The sequence below is a fragment of the Myotis brandtii genome, unplaced genomic scaffold (assembly GCF_000412655.1).
Source record: "Myotis brandtii unplaced genomic scaffold, ASM41265v1 scaffold630, whole genome shotgun sequence".
NCBI classification, from domain to species: domain Eukaryota; kingdom Metazoa; phylum Chordata; class Mammalia; order Chiroptera; family Vespertilionidae; genus Myotis; species Myotis brandtii.
Genome location: NW_005370412.1, coordinates 2,236,266 through 2,242,919, shown reverse-complemented (window position 1 = coordinate 2,242,919; position 6,654 = coordinate 2,236,266). Strand labels below are relative to the sequence as shown.

The following is a 6,654-nucleotide window of genomic DNA, read 5'->3' as shown; positions in this document are numbered from 1 at the left end:
CTCAGAGGAGCTATGGACGCGCCCGCCAAGGAGTATGACTTTCCACAGTGAGTGTGCGAAGCCCGTGAGCCGGGTCGCGGTGTTTAAAATGTGTTTCCTGTGGGCCATGCACCTGAAATGCCGGCACGGGGCTCTGAAGGCCTCTGCTTAGGGGCCTCGGCACTGCTGGCGAGCTTGAGGGAACAGAAAAGCCGTCCCAGTGGGGTTAACTTGAAGGTAAAGTTAGAAACGTCTCTCCAAGCCGTCCTGACTCCCCCTGGGGGTCCTCCCCAAGCCCTTCCCCGCCCCCTAATTTATTTCACGTCCTGGCCCTGCTCTTTCTGCGAATGCTTTGACTGGTAATGGTGTTGGCACTACTCTTGGGAGGATTTAGATTTTAAAGGGGGAAAGGAAGTCTTTTGGATCTCTATCCTCTCTCACACACACTTATTATGTTTTATTTTTATTAATTTACTAGAGGCCTGGTGCACTTAGGGGGTCCGCCCAGCCTGAGCCCTTTCACAGTCCGGGACCCCTGGGATGTTGTCCACCTGCCAGCTTAAGCCACAGACTGCCTTAGCGCTGCCAAGAAGGCAGGAGAGGCTCCCACATCAGCCCAGCTTGTGGCTGAGCCTAAGCTCCCCCTTTTGGAGTGCACTGACCACCAGGGGCAGCTCCTGCATTGAGCTTATGCCCCCTGGTGGTCAGTGCACATCATAGCAACCGGCCATTCCCAGTGGTTCTGCCTTTAGGGTCAATTTGCATATTACCCTTTTATTATATAGGATTATCTTTACTAGGGCTTGAGCTTGTTGATGGTGTCATGCTTCTTGAAGGGCCTTAGGAGGGAAGAGATCTGATTAAACTTGTTTTTAGGGGAGGGACACTTTTGTCCATGACGAGGCCTGTTCTCCTGCTTCCTTGCTGAAGGCAGGAGTTTTGTGTTTCCAAGGTTCCCTGGCAGTGCTCCATCGGGCAGCAGACCCTGGAGCCGACACACTCTCTGCCCAGGAACTTGAAACAATGAATAAGCTTCTCTTTTACTCTCTATTCATAATCTGTTTCACCCTGAATTCGAGGTTGGGCTAGGTAACCCTACAAATCAAGATTTATGATTCTAGCCCTGACTGGTTTGGCTCAGTGGATAGAGTGTCGGCCTGTGGACTCAAGGGTCCCGGGTTCGATTCCAGTCAAGGGCATGTACCTTGGTTGCAGGCACATCCCCAGTGGGGGCGTATGCAGGAGGCAGCTGATCGATGTTTCTCTCTCATCGATGTTTCTAGCTCTCTATCCCTCTCCCTTCCTCTCTGTAAAAAATCAATAAAGTATATTTTTAAAAAAAAAGAAAAAAAAAAGAAAAAAAAAGATTTATGATTCTACTCAAATAGCTCAGATCACATGATGGTAGAAATAACGTTCACTTATCTTTTTCAAATTTGAGTTCACACAGCAGTACTAGCTTTTTTCCTCTCTCAAAAATCTTACTAGAGAATGAGAACCTAAAGTAACACCAAAGGGTTTGGAAAAACCATGCCACTACTTTCTTCCATATATTCCAAGTTTAGGCTACTGGGAATAGAGTAATTAAAAGATTAGTAATAAAGCAAGTTGAGTAGATGTGGTTTTTACTCTCTAACCCTTTTTATTGCCTGGGTTCCCTAAGGGAGGACAAATATTTCCTCTCATGTGCCTGCCTCAATGAATGCTCCTGCCGAGAGCAGCACAATGAGAAAAATTATGAGGCTGCATTTGGCCCACAGAGGGAAAAGTATCATGATTATTTAGTATTCGCTCAAATTCATAGCTGCCATTGTACATAGCTAGTTTATCATCCTGTAAAGATTTCCCCGTGTGAAAAAGTATGAAACTGTTGGTAGCATTTACTGATTTTTTTTTCTCAGCCTTTGATTGTTACAAATTAATTTGATCTAGAGTCCTAAACTCTTGAACCAAAATTTCACCTCAATTTTTACTCCCAAGAATTGGCAAGGTATCTGGATAAATAATGCTCTCAAAGCTGTACCGTCTCCCAATAAGATAGAGGGGTTTCTTGCAGAAGAAAAACTGGCGAGAAAAGGCCCTGCATTGGGTATTTGTTCTCAGTCTCTTGTGCTGTAGGACCACTGACAAGGTACGTAATAATTTCTTCATTTTTTATATCCTTATATTAACAGCAATCGATACAAGCACCTGCTTATAACACAGGCCTGTTGGGATTATAAATGACAATGATGCTGAGAAAGCGTATCGCATTCCATGGTAAAAAGGTCAGCACAGCATCTCTGAAAGATGCGGGAGGTGGGGAGTGCTGAGGCAGCAACATGAGTCTAGCTGGCTGGCCTCATCTACTCTTATGATATTGCTGTTTTCTTTCAGATTCCTTTTTAATTAATGTTGGTCATCCCTTTGTTGAAAATATTATATGTTGACATTTTAAAACTCTTAATACTTTCCTTCTTGTTTGGATTTGTCAAGAGACTGATGTATGTGCAAATGGAGTTATTAGAAGAAGGGGAGGAACAATTAAATTTGTTGACTTTTGGGTTTGTTTCTGAGACAAAAGGTCATCAAAGATTTCAAGGCTTTAAAAATTATATTTATTTCACTTATTGTTTTGAAATGTTATATCCATTTGGATAAATAGTGAATATTGATGGATATGAATTACTTAATGAGAAGGCTGGAATTCATTGTCAATAGATAAAATTGCAAATCTTATTTTAGAGCTTTAAGAAACTAAGGAGACTTAAATTTGACTTTTGAGTCAAATTTGAGCTGGGTCTGAGGCTTTGCAGTGGAGATGGCTTGGATTCAGGAAATATCTCTGAGACTAGAGGCCCGGTGCATGAAATTCATGCATGGGGGGTAGGTCCCTCAGCCTGACCTGCACCCTCTCCAATCTGGGAGCCCTCAGGGGAGTCCTCTCCAAACCGGGAGCCGTGACGGCTTAGGCCCACTCCCCATGGTTCTCTGCTCTCTGTGGGGCCTGGCCGCTCTGCACCTGCTGCCCAGAGGCTCTCCGTGGCCCAGAGGCCCTCCGTGGCCAGGGCAGGATGCTTGCATCATCGCCATGGTGACGAAGCAAGTATTCCACCAGGCCGTTCTCGCTGCTCACTCTCAGCGGCCGCCCCCCCAGGACTGGGGGACTCTGGCAGGGCTGAGAGGACTGGGAGCCACCATCTTGTGGCTATGGGCACCACCATATTTGTGACGGAGTGATGGTTAATTTGCATATTACCCTTTTATTAGATAGGATGTGGAATCAATAGAATTTGGTGACTACTTGGGGTCATGGGAGGCAGGGTGAGGACTTGAGAAAGATGGAAATTTCTACCTTTATAGGCAGAGCAGTTGGTTGTAACTGCAGGCAGCTCTGGAAGAGCCAGTTTCCCTAATTCAGTGGTTCTCAACCTTCTGGCCCTTTAAATACAGTTCCTCATGTTGTGACCCAACCATAAAATTATTTTCGTTGCTACTTCATAACTGTAATGTTGCTGTTATGAATCGTAATGAAAATATCTGATATGCAGGATGGTCTTAGGCGACCCCTGTGAAAGGGTTGTTCGACTGCCAAAGGGGTCACGACCCACAGTTGAGAACCGCTGCCCTAATTGTACTGACCTCAAGCATCTGGGTTGCATATTTGAAAGTTGCTGAGAGAGATCTTAAAAGTCCTCATTTCAAGAAAAACGTTTTTGTAACTATGTATGGGGGTGGATGTTAACTAGATTTACTGTGGTGATCATTTTGCAACATATGCAATTATCGAATCCTTATGTTGTTCACCTGACATTAATGTTACATAAGTCAAAAATTACACTTTAAATGGGGGGGAAAATCTTGAGCTTCCACAAAAATAATTTCATGTTTGAAATGGCTACATGAAATGTCTAATCAAGGATTTTTAATGATAAGCTCTTTAAATTTTTGTTACTGTTGATGAGAAACATGTTCACACAATTAAAGCATTTTTAATTTACTTATGTATTTATTTACCCACTTTACTGAGGTATAATTGACATTAAAATTGTATGTAATACATAATACCAAGGCCAAGTGCTCTTAAGAAAAATCAACCAGAGTAAGGGAGTGACAAGGGGCTGCTTTAAATGGAGTATAGGAATAACACTTTTGTTTAACCTCTATGACATTGGTTTCTCAACATGTGGTTAAGAGCAGGTGGATGCGACAGTGACACTTTTGTTTAACCTCTATGACATTGGTTTCTCAACCTGTGGTTCCAGAGCAGGTGGATGCGACACTGTGTTGTTGTTTTTTTCAATCCTCACTCATTCCTCAGTAGATTTTTTAAAAGAGTCTCTCATTCTTGTCATGAGACATATATTAAAGCTTCAGAAGCTTAAACACACACACACACACTCTCTCTCTCCTTACTGGCTGTTTTTTAAGGCAGGAATGTTGGTAGGAGCAGCTGCAGTTGAAATATACTCCCCTATGCAAGCAGGGACGGGAGGAGACCAGGTGGAGATAGTTAATTACCAGAAGAAAATGGGCTCTAGTCATCATATAGGCAGCAGGGTGGAAAACACGTTGGTCTTGACTCACAGAGCTCTCTGGTTGTGGTTAATTAACTGTAGGATCCAAGGAATGAACTTAACAACTCAGTGTAACAACAAAAAGCAAAAAACCAAGAAAACACAATTCTAGGTCTGGGAACCGAGGCATCTCAAGAGTGAGCGACATGACTTGTCACCCCATTCACAGAGCTAACTCAGATCCCAGACCCAGAGCCTCTTGAGCGTAGCCCAGATATTCTTAAAGAAGGATGTTGCTAAAACACCTCAGTACTACAAACTTTTGTCCCAGCCTTTCCCCAAGTGATCCCTTATGGATAACTGCTCTGAAGAAAAGAAAGTACCCAAACTGCTCACAGACTATCACTAATTTCTGGTATCAAAATGTCATGGTTTGCCATCAACATTCTGAGCTTATATAGGAGTTAGGTGATAAATAACTGAATTCCGGCCCAAGTTCACCTTTGGGTAGGGCTGGTGGTACTGAATGCATCTTATGGTTATGTACCCTACTTGACAAGTGAATAGCTGGAATAGGTCATCTTAGCAACTGACAGAATTTCTTCATTGCTGAGTTCACTCATTGAGTAAGGGCTATTCTGGTAGAAAATGCCAACCGGAGTGCCAAAATAATACACCAAAAGCATTACCACATACCTGAAGAATTGCAGAGGTGAGTGTGACCATCAACGGTGTGAAAGATGCCGGTGTGACCGTTCCCACCTCATTCCCATTCATTTCCCGGGCCAGTCACCACAAAAGACTGCCGGTCATGGAGAATGAATGATAGTGCTCTATGGTAAACCCAAGTGAGGGCTCCAATTGCAGGGCCTCTTCCAAATGGGGTCTTCTTATTGAAGCAACCCAAACTACCCCTGACACTTGGTTTGCAGTTATTGATCTGGGATTTAGCTCCAGAATATCTTTTTTTTTTTAAACCCTCTTTTTTTTTTTCAAGCATAAGTTTGAAAAAACTTATCTTTTTTCAAGATAAGTTTATTGCCTATCACTTTTTGTTATATCCTTGTTTATGTCTGTACATCGGTCTCTTCACTTTCAAATGGGGATCATAATTGTATCTTCCCACAGTGTAATTGGGAAATTAGATCATTTATGTAAAGAGCATGTAGTAAATGTTCGATATGTGTTACCTATTATCTCAGATGATTGGGGATGAGAATCTGGGATAATGTTGTTTTTCCCAATTCATGTTGCAGTAGTCATTCTCCAGTGAGATGATAAACTTTCTGAATCCTTGCATAGCTGAGAATGTCTTTTCTCCCACTTCAATATGGAATTGGCTGGGTATAGGATTTCAGTTTCAGCTTTCAAAATATTGCGTCATTTGAGAAATCCAATGGCAATCTAATTCCCATTGCTTTATAGGTAACCTATTTCATTAGTTACTAGTATTCCAAGAACTTAGTGGGTCCTTTTAATTTGAAAATTTGTCTTTTTCTTCAAATCTGGGACATTTTCTTCTTGTTAAACCCCCAACCCTCACCACCATTCTTTGTTGTTTCTGTAACACCTGTCATTCAGATGTTGGAATGTCTGGATCCATTCTTCCTGTCTCATCATTTTTCTTTTTATTTGCTATTTAGCTCTATCCATTCTGCTGTATACCAGCTCATCATTTCATCATTCCTATTTTCTGTCTTCAAGGGATTCTTCAATATTCCTGGCTCACTCATGGAACATTTTGTTCTCTGGGGTTTCTTTTGGATTTATTATGCTCTGGAATTTTAGATAGAAGGTAAGGTACATGTGTGTGCTCAGATTTCCTTCTTGATTCAAATTCCTTGGTTATCTTTACATTTTAAGGTAATAGGTTATGCCTCTCTATTCTACTCTTTTCTGGTTTTCAAGGACCTTATACTAGTAAATCTGGCTCATTCCACCTATCCAATAAATGCATCCCTAGGTTAGTTTCCCAAGTACATCCTCATCTTTAGTTTCCCAGCTCCTTTATCCCCAGTGGCACCTGGAATGTTCTCTCATTCAGGAAGCCCCCCTCACCCCGGGCATTCCTCTAGCTCTGCAGCAATTCTCCGAAGCATCAGAATTGCCTGCGATTATCCCTAACAGACCTGCACCCACTGAATCAGCATCTGCTGATCAGACCCGGACATCTTCCCCG

The 6,654-nt window shown here is 42.5% G+C and overlaps 1 protein-coding gene across 1 annotated transcript in view; it reads right to left on the bottom strand.

Annotated features, from left to right (window-relative positions):
• Positions 1-6,654, bottom strand: part of NPHS2 (nephrosis 2, idiopathic, steroid-resistant (podocin)) — a 21,850-nt gene that overhangs the window by 14,440 nt on the left and 756 nt on the right. The window lies entirely within an intron of this gene.